The sequence below is a fragment of the Lissotriton helveticus genome, chromosome 5_1 (assembly GCF_964261635.1).
Source record: "Lissotriton helveticus chromosome 5_1, aLisHel1.1, whole genome shotgun sequence".
NCBI classification, from domain to species: domain Eukaryota; kingdom Metazoa; phylum Chordata; class Amphibia; order Caudata; family Salamandridae; genus Lissotriton; species Lissotriton helveticus.
In genome coordinates, this window is record NC_136065.1 from 1699480031 (window position 1) to 1699498749 (window position 18719).

Consider the following 18719-nt stretch of genomic DNA (forward strand, 5'->3'; position numbering starts at 1 on the left):
TGGAGTGCAGAGTTACCGACTTCTAACTCACTTCTCATTATAATTATTTGTTTGGCTACACACAAAACCACGTGTGTGTGTGTGCTGATTGTTATGCTGACCTTTCTTCAGCTTGTTGCAGTAAATCAACGTACCATGCAGCCCTGTTTTCAATCAAGGGAGCCAGACTGAACTGTAGAAAACAGTTTGCTTTTCTGAAGCACACCTGTTTGGTTTGCGCTGAAGGCAGCCTTTTAACTTCTCTAGCTGGCTCTCTCGCTAACATTCTGGTACCTGGAAGTGATGTCTCTAAAGCCAATTTTCTTTTCACTTGGAATGCAGCAGTGTTGATGGACTACATTTAAGAACCCAGCATTGCTTTGATAACATTATTATGTCATTGTTTTTTGTTTGAATCAGGTGGTGCGTTTTGTCAGGAGCTTACAGTAAGATTGCAGTGCTTATCTTACAACAATTTTTCTCAAGCTGTTGCATGCCCACTCAACCATGAGGTTATCTTCAGGATAATACCAAGCACTCATGGCGGGGAACCTTGTGATTCATTTAAGAACTGTAATAAAAATGGTCCGATTTTGCCAAGGTTTGCATGGAGATACTTTTTTCTTAAAATGTTTTTTAGATAGTTTTGTATAGTCTTGACTCCAGAGCATTTTACAGGATGGTGTTTGACTAAACAAAGTATAACTATATAAACACAAAGTTTTAAAGAGTGTGCCAAACTTCTTATCATTAGTCGAGTAGGGTGTGTTGGCAAGGAACTGGTGTAGAGGGAGAATGAAAATAAAGTTTAGGTAGAAGGCACTTTGCAAGAACACACACTATCTGCATTATGTGATCAATGCATCCCGAAACATGGACTATAAATAGTCCACTACTTGTATAATATACTTAATGACACACTTATCTATCGCCCACCAACGGCTAAACCCAACTTTCCAAAGTCTAAAGGCCCGCTCCTTGAGCTTAAAGCAAAACTATCTAACTTCACCATTCTAGGTGATTTCAATTTTCACATTGAAAACACTACGGACACAGATAACGAGGCCCTCTAAGATCATATGGCCAGTGCAGGACTCAATCAGCTGGTCAAAGAAGCAACTCACTCAGCTGGGCACTGCCTTGATGGAATCTTCTCTGACCATCCTAACTTATTATGCAATAAAGCTCTGCTATTCATCAGGTCTGACCACAGAGCAATAATGTTCAAAATTAGCTTACCATCTAAAAGGCCCACCTATGTACCGAAGAAAGCTCTTAGCTCTCGACCCTGGCATAGGATTGAGGGAGATGAGTTAAGCAAGGCACTCCTAGGCTCTCATCAACCCACCCCTGTGAACCTGGACGAGGCAGTGAAGAGCTATCATTCTTGGACTGATCTCGCGGGGCAGCAGTTAGCCCCCCAACTATGCAGCGCTCATCCAAACGTTCTGAACCTTGGTTCAATGAGTCTTTGAAAGCGCAAAAACAAACTTGCAGAAAACTCAAAAGAAAATGGAGGCTAGCTAACAATACCCAAACCAATTCAGAATATAGACTGGCCATGCAAACCTATAGCAGCTCATTCTGAAAGCTAAATCTGATTTCATCAAAGAAAAAATTGAAGCATCCAATGGCTGTGCTAAAAGAGTGTTTGCCACGGTAAAAAGACTTTCCAAGCTTCCTGAAATAAAAAATCAGGTTAATAGCCAGCAATTTTGTAACAAGCAAGCAAATGCCTTTCAACAAAAAGTCAATCAAGTCTTTGATGCCTTCGTTCCCCAATCTAATCTGTCTGCACCCAGAGATAAAAACCCAAGTGCTAGTCTAGCCCCTCATGCCAACAGAGATAGCCCTTCCACCACCATACTGCCTATGTTTCCGCCAATCACACTTGACTGGACTATCGAGTTCATCTCTTTAGTTAAGTCTGGATCCCCCTTTGATCCATGCCCTCCCAAAATTTTGCACCTGGTCCCTAAAATCGCGGCATTCGATCTCTGGCCTATCTTTAACCACATGATTTCTTTGGGGAACTTTCCCACTGATTGGAAAAGAGCCTCCATATTGCCAAATATGGATCCTGATGACCCCTCCAGTTACAGACTAATTTCCAGGATACCATTTCCTGCTAAAATTATAGAAAGATACCTAAATGAGGAACTGTATGCATTTCTCGCGAAAGGTGACATCTTGGACCACTCGCAATTTGGCATTCGGGCCCACCACAGCACTGAGCTGGACCTAATTACAGCCACGGAGGAACTTAGGCAAACCCTTGATAGAGGTGGGAGCGCTGCCCTTATCCTTCTAGATCTCTCAGCGCCATTAAACACTGTCAACCACGATATGTTGGTGGAACGCCTTGCCTAGCTGGGAATCAGGGATAAAGCACTCCTACTCAGAACCTTCCTGTCAAACAGGCCACAATCAGTAGCACTTGACTCATTTGTCTCCCCGGACTTCTCACTCCCTTGGGGAGTACCTCAGGGCTCTTCGCTGAGCCCCACTCTTTTTAATCTGTACGTTACCCCGCTGGCCAAGCTGAAAAGAACCTTTGGATTCAAGCTGGTGTCCTATGCGGATGACACACAAATCATTGTGTCCATCAACAGCTCGTCTGCAGATACACCATCTCAGTTCAAAAACTGTATGAGTCAAATAGGAAAGTGGATGCGGACAAACTGTCTAAAACTTAATACTTCAAAAACAGAAGTTATGCTTTTTGGCAACATGCATATTATCTGGTCACACTTTGCTGGTGGCCAAGTTTCATGGGCCTTCTCCCAACACCAGCCAACAAGGTTAAGAACCTCTGAGTTCTCTTCGACTCCAAGCTCTCATTCGAACCCCAGATTTATCACACCACAGCAGCCTGCTTTTTCATTCTCAAAATTCTGAAAAAAGTACTTCAGTTCATCCCATTAGAGTTAAGGAAAACAGTGGTCACAGCCTTAATTAGTTTGATGTTGGACTTCTGCAACTCCCTCCTTACCAGTGCAAGCAAGCGCAGTTTACACAAACTGCAGACTACTCTAAATGCCGCTGCAAGAGTCCTGCTTGGGCTTACTCACTTCGATTCAGCCTCCAAGGCTCTCGCAGAGCTACATTGGCTGCCCATCAGTAAGCACATTCAGTTTAAGGCCTTATGTATTGCATTCAGCGCCACACAAGGCAGGGGCCAATGGCAAATGTCGCAACTTTTTAGACCCTACACCCCAGGCAGATCACTAAGACCATCTAAGAGTGGCAACTTATCTATCCCCAAGATATCAAAAGTAAAATGGGGAGGCAAAAGTTTTGCTTACACCACTGCTAAACTCTGGAACTCCTTGCCCACTTCCCTCAAAAACGAACCTAACCTGCTTCAATTTAGGAAGCGTTTAAAAACCTGGCTTTATTAACGCACCTTCCTAATAAGACTGCCTACTGGTCTATACAGCGCAGAGACAACTTTGGGTTATGTCGGGCTTTATAAATCCCTCATTTCATTTCAATGCAACCAGATCCAACACTGCACTTCCGGTATCATGTACTTGCACGTCAATAACAACTGTGCAAATGTTTCCTGAGGCAAGCATGTATTCCCGAATCACAATGCATGACCCAGTGTGTAGTAATTTTATAGATCTTCAGTCCCTGGCAGCAAAGCACCCAGATAATGTGCTGCATGGCTAAACACTTATAAGGTCCCCAAGGCGAGACATTTTGGCTATGCCAATGCTTGTTGGGAACAGGCCATCCAGCTTACATTTTAGTACAGGCATAGGTCTCACTCACACTCTCTCACTTGGCAGCTTTTTGCACTCATTTCTCTGTAAAAGCTTGCAAATGTCTCCTGTTTTTTTTGGCATGGTTCCTAGTGCTCGTCTTTCTTCTTTGTGTGGGCATGCTGGCCTCTTTAAGTGGAAATCCAGGCCTCTCTCACATCCCCCCCTTAGAATCAGTTGCATTGGAATTACCGAAAAACCTACCCAATCTTGAAGTTTTCACCTTTCTAGCACTGGGTGCCCTAGGCAAGGGCAGGGAACAAGGAAGTAGCACCACAATAATCACCTTACCCTTGGAGAGACGAGACTGGATAATGCCCCGGTTCCTTACCGATAATCTTCATTACTCCGAGTCCTAGTCTTCCTCGCCACAGTAATTACTAATGAGCATTCTGCTCCTACAGAAACTCCAAGCAAAAGTTAACATACTAGTCTCCCTATCCCTCCAATATGACCCCCAGTGGCAACCACCAATCACATAAAAGGATACAAGATCCACACCACAACCTGTAAACCAAAGCCATATACATGAAGCCACAACAAACGGCCGGGAGGGAAGGGAAACCATACTGTGGCGAGGAATACTAGGACTCAGAGTAATGAAGATTACCGGTAAGTAACTGGGGCATTACCTCCTTGTCCGTCTTCCTCGCCACAGTAATTACTAATGAGCAGATACCAAAGCAATATCAGCTTCATGGATAGTAAACACAGCCTACACGCGGAAGGCAGTACAACAAAAAACGTCAGTGACCACAACGGAGAGAGACACCTCTCAAGAAACCACAGTGTACGGAAACAAAAAGGCAAAGGCAACAGAAGCACCAACCTCAAGCCGGCAATGAGAAAAGAAGACACGGGTCGAAGACCAAGTGTCTATCCAGCAAAACACAATTCAACAACAAAAGAGAGACTAACTGCGCACATCAAAAGAACCAAATGGGAGGGCTAGTGGTTGCGACCAAAACAAAACAAGGAATAAAGGAGGTGTGCGATTTGTGGAAAAAACCTTTTATTTTTTAAAAGAACCCTCACTCACCAACCTGGTTGGTGACATGCTTCATCATAGGGTGGCCACCGGGAAGACCGAATGTCTCCCCGGTGTGCTGCGACACCTGTTTTACCGTGATACAGTGGCATATGATACTGAATGCAGATGCCTCCTAAATAACACAACCAACTATGTTCGTCTTAGAGAAGATCCATCACCAGCCCTTCGAAAGGAAATTTCGGATTGGTGACCGAAGCCGAACACAGTGGTCACATCACTAAACAGGAGGCTGATTTCCTGACCACGTCATAGGGGAAAATCCCATATTTTTATACCCTACCTAAAACTCATAAAAATAGGGCACCACCGCTTGTACCACTGATTGTCTCTGGCATTGGTTCATTACTTGAACCATTCTCAAAATACTGTGATTTTTTCCTGAAGCCTCTAATACAGGCAACAAGCACATATATCAAAGACACAAAAAGCCTCCTGTCCATGCTCCGAGATATCGTGTTGCCGGATGGACCTTGTTTTTTGGTATCCTTAGATATTGAAAGTCTCTACACTTGCATCCCACAGGATGACACCATCAGGGTAATAACTGAAACCCTTAACCAATCCGTTTGGGATTTTAGAACTCCAACGGAATTTGTGGTTGACTGTGTTACTTTAGCACTTAAACGAAACATTTTTGAGTACCAAAGCGAGATCTACCTGCAGGCCACCGGCACTTCTATGGGCAGCAGATTTGCTCCAAGTGTGGCTGGCCTGTACGTGTACGACTTCAAATGCAAGTACATCCTAGCTCCCTCCAACCCTTTTTCATCTCGTGAAACTTTTTGGCAAAGGTATAACGATGATGTGCTTGTCATCTGGAGAGGACGGAGGCACTTCTTTTGGATTTCCTAGAGTGGATTAATACATGTGACCCACATTTGAGGTTCACATATAACTATGATAAGAATGAGATGATCTTCCTGTATGTAGCCATCCACAAAGTGGGGAATCAGTTAAGGACGAAAACCTACCAAAAGCCCACGACAAAAAACAATCTTCTACACTTTTCGACTTTCCACCCACGCCCATTAAGGGAGAACCTCCCCTTTGGGCAATATTTACGCCTTAGACAAAACTATAGTGAAGTGTCCGATTACAAGAGACAGGCGCAGGACTTAACTAACAAACTACACAATCGTGGATATCCTGAGCGCATTCTGAAAAAAAGCTGTAAGAGGGCCAGGAACCAACACAGAGATGCCCTATTAGAGGACAATCCTAAGGACCCGGATGAGAATGTACCACTAACGTGGGTCACCACTTGCATTTCGAATGCTGTGAGCCGTTCCATTAACAAACATTGGAAGATTTTGAAAAACAACAACCAGGACTGGGAAAAACCTCTATTCTCTTACAGACGGGCAAGAAGTTTGAAAGATTCTTTAGTCCACACACATCCCAAGAACAAACGAAGTGAAGATGAACAGACTGTTCTGAACTCATGGGGTCTTCCCCCGGTTACTGGACACTACCCCTGCGGTGGATGTAGTGTATGTCATCTCACCACTCCCACCAAGGTTTTGGATTTGGATTTGGAACCAGGCAAACAATGGTTTCAATACAAGCACACTAACTGCAACTCGTGCAACGTTGTGTATTTAATCGTTTGGTCCTGTGCGGTACGTGGGAATGACCCCTAGGAGAATAAAACAACGTATCTGCGAACATCGCAGTAATATAAGATGCCAAAGAAACAACACAAAACTGACTGCGCACTTCATACAATCCAACCATACCCCTAACGACATCAGGTGGACCATCATTGAGCAACTTCAGTGCAATGCTGGGTTACAGGAGGCCCTTTTTGAAAAGGAACAACGGTGGATATACCGTTTGTCCACCCATCAATCAGGACTTAACGATAATATCCCGTGGAGCACTGTGATGCGACATTAATTCTTCTTGTGACACCACAGGACATTATTCAGGTGCCATTAACAAAACCCCCTTTTAGTTACTGTAGTTGCCTGTCGTCTGCTTTAAACTTTTTCTTAAGGACAGTGGGCAACAATTAAATAAAATATAAAAATGGCTGGGTTGAATAGACCTTTAGACCATCGTTATGACATCCATTTCAAACAGTTTTTATATTATATGGGGTCTGTATCTAGATAGCGCCAAAATGGGTCACACATTCACTGTATTTATTGGCAATTCCAGCATCTGCCATATCGCCACATATGCAGGGCTTAAGAATTAAGAGACTCTGAAAGTATAATGCATGAGATGTTCCAATCTATGTTTTGTTCCGTCTCAATAAAGTTTTTTACAAGTTGAAATACACTGGCCCTTTAAAAATTCCGAGTCCAGTGGACACGCCGCTCCGTTCGCGGCGCGAGGGTCATGTGACCTTGCTTACGTACTTGAACATCCGCACAACGCCCAGTCAACATTATTCGGGCCGCGGATGTGTACAAAGCAGGTCACAAGCGGGATGTTGCCAGGTGCTAAGTAAGTAAATGGGAACCGGGTGGGAGAATGGAGTGTCGGTTACAAGTACTTTTAATTTAACACGCCGTTAGTACAACCGATGCAACTTTTCGTCCGACAAACACCCCGTGTTTCCTGTTAAACTCTAGATTTGCCTGCCATGAAGATTACCCCTGCCGCTAGTCCCAAGAAGTGAAGCCTTCACGTAAATCACTTTTTTATTTACTACCAAGTTTCTTCCATACTTCGGTGGCCACAATACTTGTTTACATGTGGTAGAACTCTGTAAGCCTTCGGGGACAAGCACAGACTAAACAGGCTGCTAAAGGAAACGAGACACGACTGAATAGAAATCGTGCACCATTAGAGGGCTTGTGTTTAAAAATTGCTGAATGTATGCATTTCACAAAACGCATGTATCCTAGAAGCATGCATGTTTTTAAGCCAAATTATGGTCCAAAGGGCACCATTGGGTGTATACAGCGTGAGAAACAAGTGTGACCCATACTAAAGTGGTTACAGGTGGAAACACACCTTGGTACCTAAATAAGAGGGAGCAATTTTCATACCTAAATGTTATGTTTGTATATCTTTTCTCTCTGTACAGGTTAGGGCGCCTGGAAATCCCAGGAGCGTCTGGATAAAACTATGAGTCTTATCCAGTTACACACACACACCCCGAGGTTAGGGTACACCTTAGCGTGTGTATACCGCCCGGGGGGTCCTTTTTAGGTCTCGCCTGGAATTAGCATCCGAAGGATGCGTCCAGGCTGGAGACTTAATGTTGCCGGTCTCGGGGGAATGAGGGACAAAAGGGTGTTACGAGCTTTTCTACCACGTCGCACTCCGTCCACACGTGCGCACACAGCCAGCCACCACACAGACTGAAACACACGCGCGCTGGTTACTTTCACTTTCCATCCCCCCACCAGTCATCGGCTCTTTTTACACACGCACGCACTTGCTCACACACACCCCCCCAGTCACACACACGCATACACACAGACTCCAAGACACATACACACACGCACGCACGCTCACACACATACACAGCCCCCCGCTGCCGCACGCGCGCACACACACATCTCCCCCGCCCTTGCAGCTCAGCAACAAGGCGAAGCCCCACTCACCGGCTTCCTTCGTGCGGCGGCTCTCCTCTCATCGGCAGCTGTAGGGCCCGGCAGCAGGACTCTTCCTCCCTCCTTCGGCACCGGGGCGCAGGGTAGGCTCCTGCCTGCTCCGGTGCTCAAAACAGCGCGGCTCTTCCGTGGGAGGCGGGGTAGGCTCCCGCCCTCCTACTTCCTGTTTCCGGTTGTCGCGCCCGGCCTGCCTGACTTCCTGGTCGCAGGCCGGCGGCGATGTTCAGTTTGTACCGGGCTGCGGCGGTGATGCGGGGGGACACACGAGGGGTAGGCTCCCTCCAGAATTTAATTACTTAAGGTGCCAAGGCGGCCGCAAATTATGGGGCAGTGGCGCTTTTGCTCGCACGTGATGGCCCGGCCACACACTGCTCAGTGCTGTAGGCCATTATAATCAGGCCACCGCAGCATTCATTCTTCAGTTAGAATTTCCGAGCCGGCAGAGGGAATAAGTGCAGTGGACGGGTTAATGGAAAGCCATGACTGACCGGCGTCACTGTCGGTTTACAGCGCCGGCTGCCAGGACTCCGTGAGGACAGCAGCAGCAGCGTGGACAGAAGTCTGCCGTAGGGGTAGCTCACTCGTGGCATGAGCACCCAGCAGCCCAATTGCAGTGCGAGTCACCGACGTGCCAATCACGCTTCTGGGTGAAAACCATCACTGTAAGTAGACAGTAGTTTCAGCCACTTACCACCCTGTTTGTCGGTGTTAACCACCAGTGTCACACACTTCGCAGATTGGCCTCAGATAGACAGAATGACGCCGGGCGGCATGTTTGTTTTTCATTGCAGCGCCGCCATAGATTACCAGCTGAATTTTATTGGATGCTACTAAAAGATTTTACAGGAAGGTATGGTATGGTATGGTTGGAAAGGGTCAGGGCAACTTCACAAATCACGTCAGGTGTGAGTGGTGTATTTAATCCAGGTACCACACTGCACTTACTAAAAAATGTTTTTTCGTTTTGTACCATACATTTTCTTAAACCACTGCTCTTTATAGGGTATCACTAAAGGTGTTGCACAGGATATGTGAACATCACTTATACCTGTCTTGAAAACATAGAAATGTTACTTGTGTGTACTAAAAACTTGGCTGCTATGTTTGGGCCGCGCTGGTGATAGTCGGGTGACACCAGTCAGTGGGGACAGAGATAGTGTCACTCACAGTCATTAAAATGTCACTCATAATTACACTGAAATTATGAATATGACACACATAGCAATCTGAAACCTTGGCAGCTATGGCGCTAGTCAGGTGAATACAGCGCTCCCAAGCGCTATAAAACTTGTCGCTTCAGAGCCCCCACATCCTAAAAATCTCACCACACACTGGAAGGGAGCAGGCTCTGGGGTCATCGGTCTAAAGCACTTTTCTAGTAAAAAGATTATTCCACACAAACTGTCATCCAGAGACCCATTACCCCTGATACTCTCCTGCAGCACTCTCACCACAGTGAGACTCGTGTGAAACCAATGACGTGTCAGAGGGAGAATGACACCAAAGGATGAAAGGCAGAGGCTGCCCAGCAGAGATGTGAACCTATAATCTGCAGAGAAACACACACACACACACATACATACATACATACATACATACACACACACACATACACACACACACACATACGTACATACAAACACACACAAACAAACGCAAACACATAAACACACGCACACACACATACATATATGCACACGCACGCATGCACACAAAGTCACTGAAAAAAAGGACAAATTAACACTAGGTATCAATTACATTAAACAATGTTACATGTGTAGCGCTTAACACAAAAACAAATGAATAGCCCCTGACAACTATCCAACACTGCCAGCTCTTTCCTGTATACCCAAGCATATTGTATAATGCTATTAAAACAGAGACTTTTTTGGTCAATCCTGAGCAGCGCATATGCTGCTCTTCGAAGCACGCTGTATTCAGGTATGGACTTGCTAAATGTGTAGCGCTTAACACAAAAACGAATAAATAGCCCCTGACAACTATCCAACACTGCCAGCTCTTTCCTGTATACCCGAGCATATTGTATAATGCTATTAAAACAAAAAAAATGTAGTTCTTCCAAGCACGCTGTATTCAGGTATGGACTTGCTAAGATAAGCTTGCAGTTTTGTCCTATCGCTGAAGGTTGGTAGGTTGGGGAAGAAGTGTCTGGGGCGTCCTTTAAACAAGCATTTGCAATGCAATAGGGCTCACTTTTGCGAAAGTTTAAGCTATTAGCATTGAAAATGACAATGCCTTTTATTTATGTTTTAAAAGCAAAAACATAAATAAAAGGCATTGCCATTTACAATGCCAATAGCTCTAACTTTAATAATGCGAGACCTATTGCATTGCAAATGCTTGTTCTTTTTGGTCCTGATTAAAGCTCAGCTTAATTGGCATATTTGAGCAGAAACATGTCGAACTCCTTACACATTTAGGATACAGTTGGTTCAGTCTTATAACCAACCCGTGCCCGCCCCACTTGTTTTTAACGATCGCTTACTGTTCCTTTATTAAAATTAGTTTTGGAATCAGTTCGCTTTCTTTTAAATCACCATTCACAATCGTAACATCACTTCACAATCCCCCAAAAAACCAGCTCCACTGTAAAACAGGTGTCGCAGCACACCGGGGAGACATTCGGTCTACCCGGTGGGAACCCTACGATGAAGCATGTCACCAACCACGTTGGTGAGTGAGGGTTCTTTTAAAAAATAAAAGGTTTTTTCCACAAATCGCACACCTCCTTTATTCCTTGTTTTGTTTTGGTCGCAATCACTAGCCCTCCCATTTGGTTCTTTTGATTTGCGCCGTTAGTCACTCTTTTGTTGTTGAATTGTGTTTATAAGAGGACGAGGAGTGACTCCTAACCCTACCTCTCCTATTGTTGGAATATGTCCAGCAAAACACCCATGGAAACAACCAGAAAGGCGGTCCAAGAAACACCCACAAAATGAGTAGAACGCCCCCGAAGTGGACAAGAGGGAACAATTTACTGAAACAAACACCAAAAGGAGATCCGCCCAAATCCACAGATAGAGAGCAGAAGAGATGGCAACAGACCCCGACGGAGCAGCCAAAACGACAAACTATAGGCCACCACAGAAAAAGCAGCCGTGCGAAGCAACAATACACCAAGGCACGCTCCGCTACACAACCAAAAATGTGCAAAGGTGTCAACAGGAAGCACCGATCCCGCCAACCGACTAAAGAAAGAACACAAGCAGGCACAAAAGAAGGAAGGACCCGCAAGAGCACCCAAACCTTCACAACGCCAAAAACAGCAAGTCCCCCAACTGCAACAGACCAAAGGGAACCCCTTGCAAAGCACTCAACACCACGGAAGGTCCCTCAGGGAGGAGACAACACAGGACAAGGGCGTAGAAGTGCCAGAGACGCGAAAGATGAGTCTTCAAAGGCCCCACAGGCACAAAAGGGAGACCAAAAAAAACTCCAAAAGGTAGCCCCCCACCCCGAACATGGAGGGCAGAAAGGGCCAAGCCTAACCAACACCAACACTCTAAAAATATCCAGGACTCGATCATGAGCCAAACCATACTGCAGACACCAAATAGCAAAGGAGACCCAATGCGTAGTGAAAGACAACAAAAGCAGAGGCGCACCCGCACAGCAGGATAAGACCCGCAACCCCAAATGAACAATCATCCAGGAACAGGGAATTCATCACAAGAGCCATCGCAGAAGGAACACAGACCGGAACACCGGAAGAGGAACCGAAGGGTCCATGAAATGGAAACAAAAGGAAACTGCAACGTCCAAACAGGACGCAACGCCGCCACCAACAACAGAGGAAACCCCGGGGGCAAAGCCAACCCGGAACCACCAGAGGCACTTATGCCCCATCACACCCAAACCTCAGCACAATCACCGGAATCAGGGGAACCAGAGGAAAGCAGACAACAGGACCCTCGGCCACTGGAAGGATATCGCATCCATCCTCCAAGCCCATGGCAAAGGCATTAATGCGTAGAAACAACGGAACGTGCCATGGACCGAAGGCGCAAACAAGTCCACCATCGGACACTCAAAACACCACATCAATGGCTGAAACATATAAAAAGACCCCAAGGAGGGAAAGAACCCAAACAGACAGTCCACCATCATATTCCCCCGGATCGGGAGAGAAACTGCAGACAGGAAGGCAACCACGATCCCGGCCTGGAACCATGGAGTCGACAGAGGAAACTGAGGGAACGAACATCGCAACCCTCCCAATAGAGAGAAGCAGAACATGACAACATGAGAGTCTGTCCGGGCACCAACACGGCGAACCAGCAGCAAGGCCGCTTAATGTGAAGCGACCCATACGAACAGCCTTCAGCTCCATGCAAACAGAGGAACAAGAAAGCAGATTAACCGACCACCAGTCCGCATAAAAGATTCATCCAGATCAGTCCCCCCAGGGTAACAGACAGGCACTCGCAGTGACCATCTGAGAGGGAACAAAAAGAAACGGATGCAGATGCCCGATATCCAGCCACCAACACAGAACTACCCTCACTAGGGCAGGCACAGGAACCCCCAAATCGAAATCCAGACCACAGGGGTGTCAAGGAGAAACCAATATAACTCACCATAAGAGACAAAGGGAGAGGAGCCCAAGGCACCACCAACAAGTAGGCGAACAGAATACCTGGGCCCCCAACCAAAGTCACCCTGGAGGGCAAGTCCCCGACTCCAGGGACTGAAAACAGATGGCAGAGGCAATGTCAGTGCATGATGCATGAACACCAAACCAACAGCATTCCAAGTGAGCCCCAATACACATCCGATCCAGAGAAAGAACCAGGAAGCAAGAGAATCTGTGTCCCACAAGGACAAGGCAACGCACACGGACCTGGAGCATAGCCCCAGAGAAAAAAGAAGTAGACACAACCAAACAACCAGGTAAGGAAGATCACAATCCCCCTCCCATGAAAAAGGCCAAACCAGAGGTTCCAGAACCGCAGCAAAGACACAAGGGGAGGAACACAGGCCAAAAGGCAAACCAATACGAGAGGCCAAAAAGACAGGGTAATGGAGAGAAGCATCCCGCAAACCGAAAGAATCCAGAAACCCAATCAATGAGCAGAGACAGGAACACCTGCAAGGACACCAACCTGATTATGACGGGATCAAAAACATCAATCCAACAAAGGGAGATCCACCACCGGACACAGGCCCCGTGAGACATCCCACCAGGAAGAGAACAAAGAATACAGACGGCCCCCGCTGATCCACAGGCACCGGAACAATAGAGCCACAGTCTACAGGGCAGCGGAAGCAGCCAACAGTGCCTCCAATCATAGAGTGACCCGGGGTTAAGGGGTGACCCGAAACCATCGGGGGAGACAGCAGGAAAACAAGAAGAAAACCTGTCAACACCACCAGGAGAGCCCAGCGGACCGACACAGACCGCATCCCGCCGACCAGAAAGAGAGACAGCTGACCTCCCACAGGACCCACACCTGGAGCAACTCGCGGTAGTAGAAGATGAGGAAGAGGTGGCAGGGAACCGGGACCAGTCCAAGGAAGAAGTACCCCGGCCACGCCCAAAACCAAGAAGGCCGGATGAGCCAGTCCACGACGAGCAGAACCACTGATCAGAACCATCAAGTGAGCACCAAAAGGTGAACACCAGAAAGAGAAATGCACAGAATCAAAACTCACAGTGCAGTATCGGCCCACCAAGAACAGAACCACAACAGGCAGTAGACCACAGCACCCGGTACCACCAGGCGACCGCCCAACCAGGCGCTAACCAAGCGTGACCCATAACTGCTGAGAGTAAATGAGATCAGGTGTGGGAAAGGACAGAATGGGCCAATGGGAAAAACTTTCCTAGGCAGCACAATTCAAACAATATTACATTGATCTATCTAGCATTATGTGGGGGATAACCCAAGCTCAGTGCAAATAACACCCGCACGGCTGCCGAAACGCGCGTAGAAACCATCGGCCACAGTATATCAACAGCTCCAATTACTTCACGTTTTTAACTGGAACTTTCTGCATATATTACATTTTTTGCATAATTGTTGTTATTGTATTATTTGTCTTTATTGTGTTGCTTTTCACTCAGTGCTTACCGCCCGTTACTTTGGTAAATACATCCCCCTTGATGTATAGGCACTGGTACATACATTTATGTTTGATTTTTGTTCTTTTGATGTTTGAAAAAGAAACATTTTTTTAAAACAAATTATCAATAAAAAGAATACTTTATATGTTTTAAATAGCAGTTTGTTATTTGCACTGAGCTTGGGTTATCCCCCACATAATGCTAGATAGATCAATGTAACATTGTTTGAATTGTGCTGCCTAGGGAAGTTTTTCCCAATGGCCCATTCTGTCCTTTCCCACACCTGATCCCACAACTTTTTTTTAAAAATTATCAATAAAAAGAATACTTTATATGTTTTAAATAGCAGTTTGTTATTTGCAATGGCACTAGCACCACATGCCGAAAGTGCGCAAAGGAATGAGAGACACCCACCTCCACCACCGACTCGGGAAACAACAGGGTGGAACAGAAGCGTCCAAGAATATCTGCAAGAACCGACCCCTCCAGAAAACGACCATTGAGATCCACAACGTCCTCCCCCTCTGAGTCAAGGGAAGGACCCGGAACACATCAGGCCGTTTTGGGAGGAGGAAGCGAGTCCTGAACATGCAGGCAGCTGCCACCGCAGTAAACATCATCTGCTGAATCAATGCAAGGTAAGGGACAGAGGCCTGAATACCAGAAAAATAACCCGTGGCCGCAGAATACAATACAGCATCAGCCTCCATAGCTGAAAAACAAAGAATGATCAGCAATATCACCACGGCAAGCAGGAGCACACAAAAGCGTACCATCACCATGGAAACCAGAGAAAATAGCCCCAGTCCGGGAGCGGCACCCCAAAGTAAGCATGCCACAGCATGACCCCAAGATGGTCTTAACAATGAAGAGCGCCAACTCTATGGGACTCCAACAGCCCTGGTAACACACAAAGCAGAAGTGCAAGCTGGGACAAAACCCGGGATTGAACCAGGAACACTGAAATCTCCAGGTGAACGCTCTCCCAAGCGTGCAAAACAGGGAGGCCCAAAAAACAAGGTACTTCGGGTACGCTAAAGCAGGACCCAGTAGTAATCAAAATGAGAGGGGCATGTGGGAGAAGGGAACTAGTATGCCACCCACCAGCGCGACCGGGAGGGAAGTCAATAACACCCTCTGAGTTTGCATAAGGGCAAGTGGTGGTGCACGACCCTAGAAGTACCCGCGAGGCAAGCGACAAGAACCCATATGCGGCAGCGCGACTGGGAAACAGAAACACACGCTGCATCAGAAGCGCAGATTAACCACGAGAGAAAGCAGCCCCCCCCCGCACTGCATAAATAAACGACCGCTAGCAGGAAACCAAACGCCATGGCACCAATCAGGAAGGCGTGGAGAGCAACGCACAGCTGACCCAGAAAACACGCCGGGTCTGCATCAAGCATAACAGCGGCATCAGGAGGCACCAAGAAACATGCAGAGTCCACTAGAGCAAGACTCATCAACACTAATAACCAAATCCAGGTACCCAGAAAAGACACCGAGTCCGCTAAGGCAGGACTTGGTGTCTGAAGCAGAAACATAACTGGCACTGAAAACAAGACCCCGCGACCCCGCTAAAGCAGGACAGGGGAACATGCATAAAGTGCCCAACAAGGGGGGACAAAAACAGAGCAAAAAACGACATTGTATCCCATCCAAAACGGGGCTCAAGAGTCAGGACTGCCGCCCCCAACTCACCTGTAGAACAGGAACATGAACAGCACTCGGAGTAGTGCAGAAACAAAAAAACAGGTTGTGGTGTGGATCTTGTATCCTTTTATGTGATTGGTGGTTGTCACTGGGGGCCATATTGGAGGGATAGGGAGACTAGTATATTAACTTTTGCTTGGAGTTTCTGTAGGAGCAGAATGCTCATTAGTAATTACTGTGCCGAGGAAGACGGACGAGGAGTAATGCTAGTAAACAAGAACCGATCATGCCTCCGGAGGACTGTAAGCCGCTTGGGCAAAGATCCATTCTTTTATTTTGTTCATTGTCGTCTGGTGAGGCTTCAGGATTGCAGGAGTCAACTTAATGTGAAGAGAGGGGAGAATCAGACCCCAGGACACCACCCCCTTTCCCCATGCCCAAATGATAAAGGCAACAAGTGGCGTCTTGTGAAAAAGTGGATTTAGCCGTCTGAGAAACATGAATAAACCATCCAGTAAGTTTATATTTTTTTATATAACTTTAGTAGTTGTTTTTCCTAGTTTAAAAAGCTGACAGTTAATGCTTTGCAGCCGCCATCTTTCTCCGTCCATGCTTCACTCACAGCAGTGCCTGCCTCCACATGGAGAAACAAAGTAGCACGTGCCTCTCGTCCACTTGGGGTGCACTAGAGAATAGCAAGGAGGGGGAGAAAGATGGTGGCTCCAAAACGTTAGCTGCTTTCAACCATTAAAGTTGAAAAAAATGAGCTTTAGCAATTGTGCATCTATGTCCTGATAAACTACTGTTAAGCTTCAATTCTCCAAGCCCAGGTCTTGCTCGTCATAACCCTGGAGTCCCCGGCCTTAAAGCCATGTATGGGTACCAAGCATAAATGAGATTTAGTAGTAATCATGGAAAGTGGAGGACACAGGGCCCTTTTATTGTAACACGAAGGGGAGCCTTGCATGGGGGCGAGTTATAGGAAGAGCATTTTTCTATTTTTAGGGCTCGGGGCGGAGCTCCGAGATCCTAATGTTAAAGAAAAAAAAAAAACGTTTCTTTAGGGCTCGGGAAAGACACATTCCTTAGTGCGCGAGTTGTTTTTTATTATCTGAATTGTGATTGGTCCTCGCGGTGATGTATTGTTAGTAGTCTTGATGCGATTGGGCAGATGTAATGTTAGGCGGCCATGTTGGCATATTGTGTGTGGTTACGCGCACGGCAGACTATTAATCTTAATTAGGTGCTGTCAGAGTGCTCTTGTAATGTAATCCAGATGGTGAGAGCGCGTTCACCATTCTGCATTGCATGTATAGGGCGCGCGTTCGTCTGCAGCGTTTTTGGGGCTGAGAAATGTGGACGTTTATTGTATTGAACTTTTATGTGATTTATTATTGCTCTGAAAAATGTGTGTTTGCAAGGAAGTGTTCCCGATTACAAGGACATGGTGTTCGCTTATTTCCTTTGAAGCGCTGTCTGATATGTATTTCTCTTGAATAGCAACACGTACCACCACCACCAGTACTACCACCTAGTGTAGTAAGTGCAGAGTAGTGTGTGCAGATTGCAGAGTAGTGAGTGCAGAGTAGTGAGTGCAGAGTAGTGAGTGCAGAGTAGTGAGTGCAGAGTGCAGAGTAGTGAGTGCAGAGTAGTGAGTGCAGAGTAGTGAGTGCAGAGTGCAGAGTAGTGAGTGCAGAGTAGTGAGTGCAAAGTGCAGAGTGTAGAGTAGTGAGTGCAGAGTGTAGAGTAGTGAGTGCAGAGTGCAGAGTGTAGAGTAGTGAGTGCAGAGTGCAGAGTGTAGAGTAGTGAGTGCAGAGTGTAGAGTGTAGAGTAGTGAGTGCAGAGTGCAGAGTAGTGAGTGCAGAGTAGTGAGTGCAGAGTAGTGAGTGCAGAGTGCAGAGTGTAGAGTAGTGAGTGCAGAGTGTAGAGTGTAGAGTAGTGAGTGCAGAGTGTAGAGTGTAGAGTAGTGAGTGCAGAGTGTAGAGTAGTGAGTGCAGAGTAGTGAGTGCAGAGTAGTGAGTGCAGAGTGCAGAGTGTAGAGTAGTGAGTGCAGAGTGTAGAGTAGTGAGTGCAGAGTGCAGAGTAGTGAGTGCTGAGTGCAGAGTAGTGAGTGCAGAGTACTGAGTGCAGAGTAGTGAGTGCAGAGTAGTGAGTGCAGAGTGCAGAGTAGTGAGTGCAGAGTAGTGAGTGCAGAGTAGTGAGTGCAGAGTAGTGAGTGCAGAGTGCAGAGTAGTGAGTGCAGAGTAGTGAGTAGAGTAGTGAGTAGAGTAGTGAGTAGAGTAGTGAGTAGAGTAGTGAGTGTAGAGTAGTGAGTAGTGAGTAAAGTAGTGAGTAGAGTAGTGAGTAGTGAGTAGAGTAGTGAGTAGAGTAGTGAGTAGTGAGTAGAGTAGTGAGTAGAGTAGTGAGTGTAGAGTAGTGAGTAGTGAGTGTAGAGTAGTGAGTAGTGAGTAGAGTAGTGAGTAGAGTAGAGAGTAGTGAGTAGAGTAGTGAGTAGTGAGTAGAGTAGTGAGTGCAGAGTAGTGAGTAGAGTAGTGAGTAGAGAGTAGAGTAGTGAGTAGTGAGTAGAGTAGTGAGTGCAGAGTAGTGAGTAGAGTAGTGAGTAGAGAGTAGAGTAG

At 46.5% G+C, this 18719-nt stretch overlaps 1 protein-coding gene across 1 annotated transcript in view; it reads right to left on the reverse strand.

The window, feature by feature from the left end:
• SLC7A8 (solute carrier family 7 member 8) overlaps positions 1 to 18719 on the reverse strand; it is a 139203-nt gene that overhangs the window by 55832 nt on the left and 64652 nt on the right. The window lies entirely within an intron of this gene.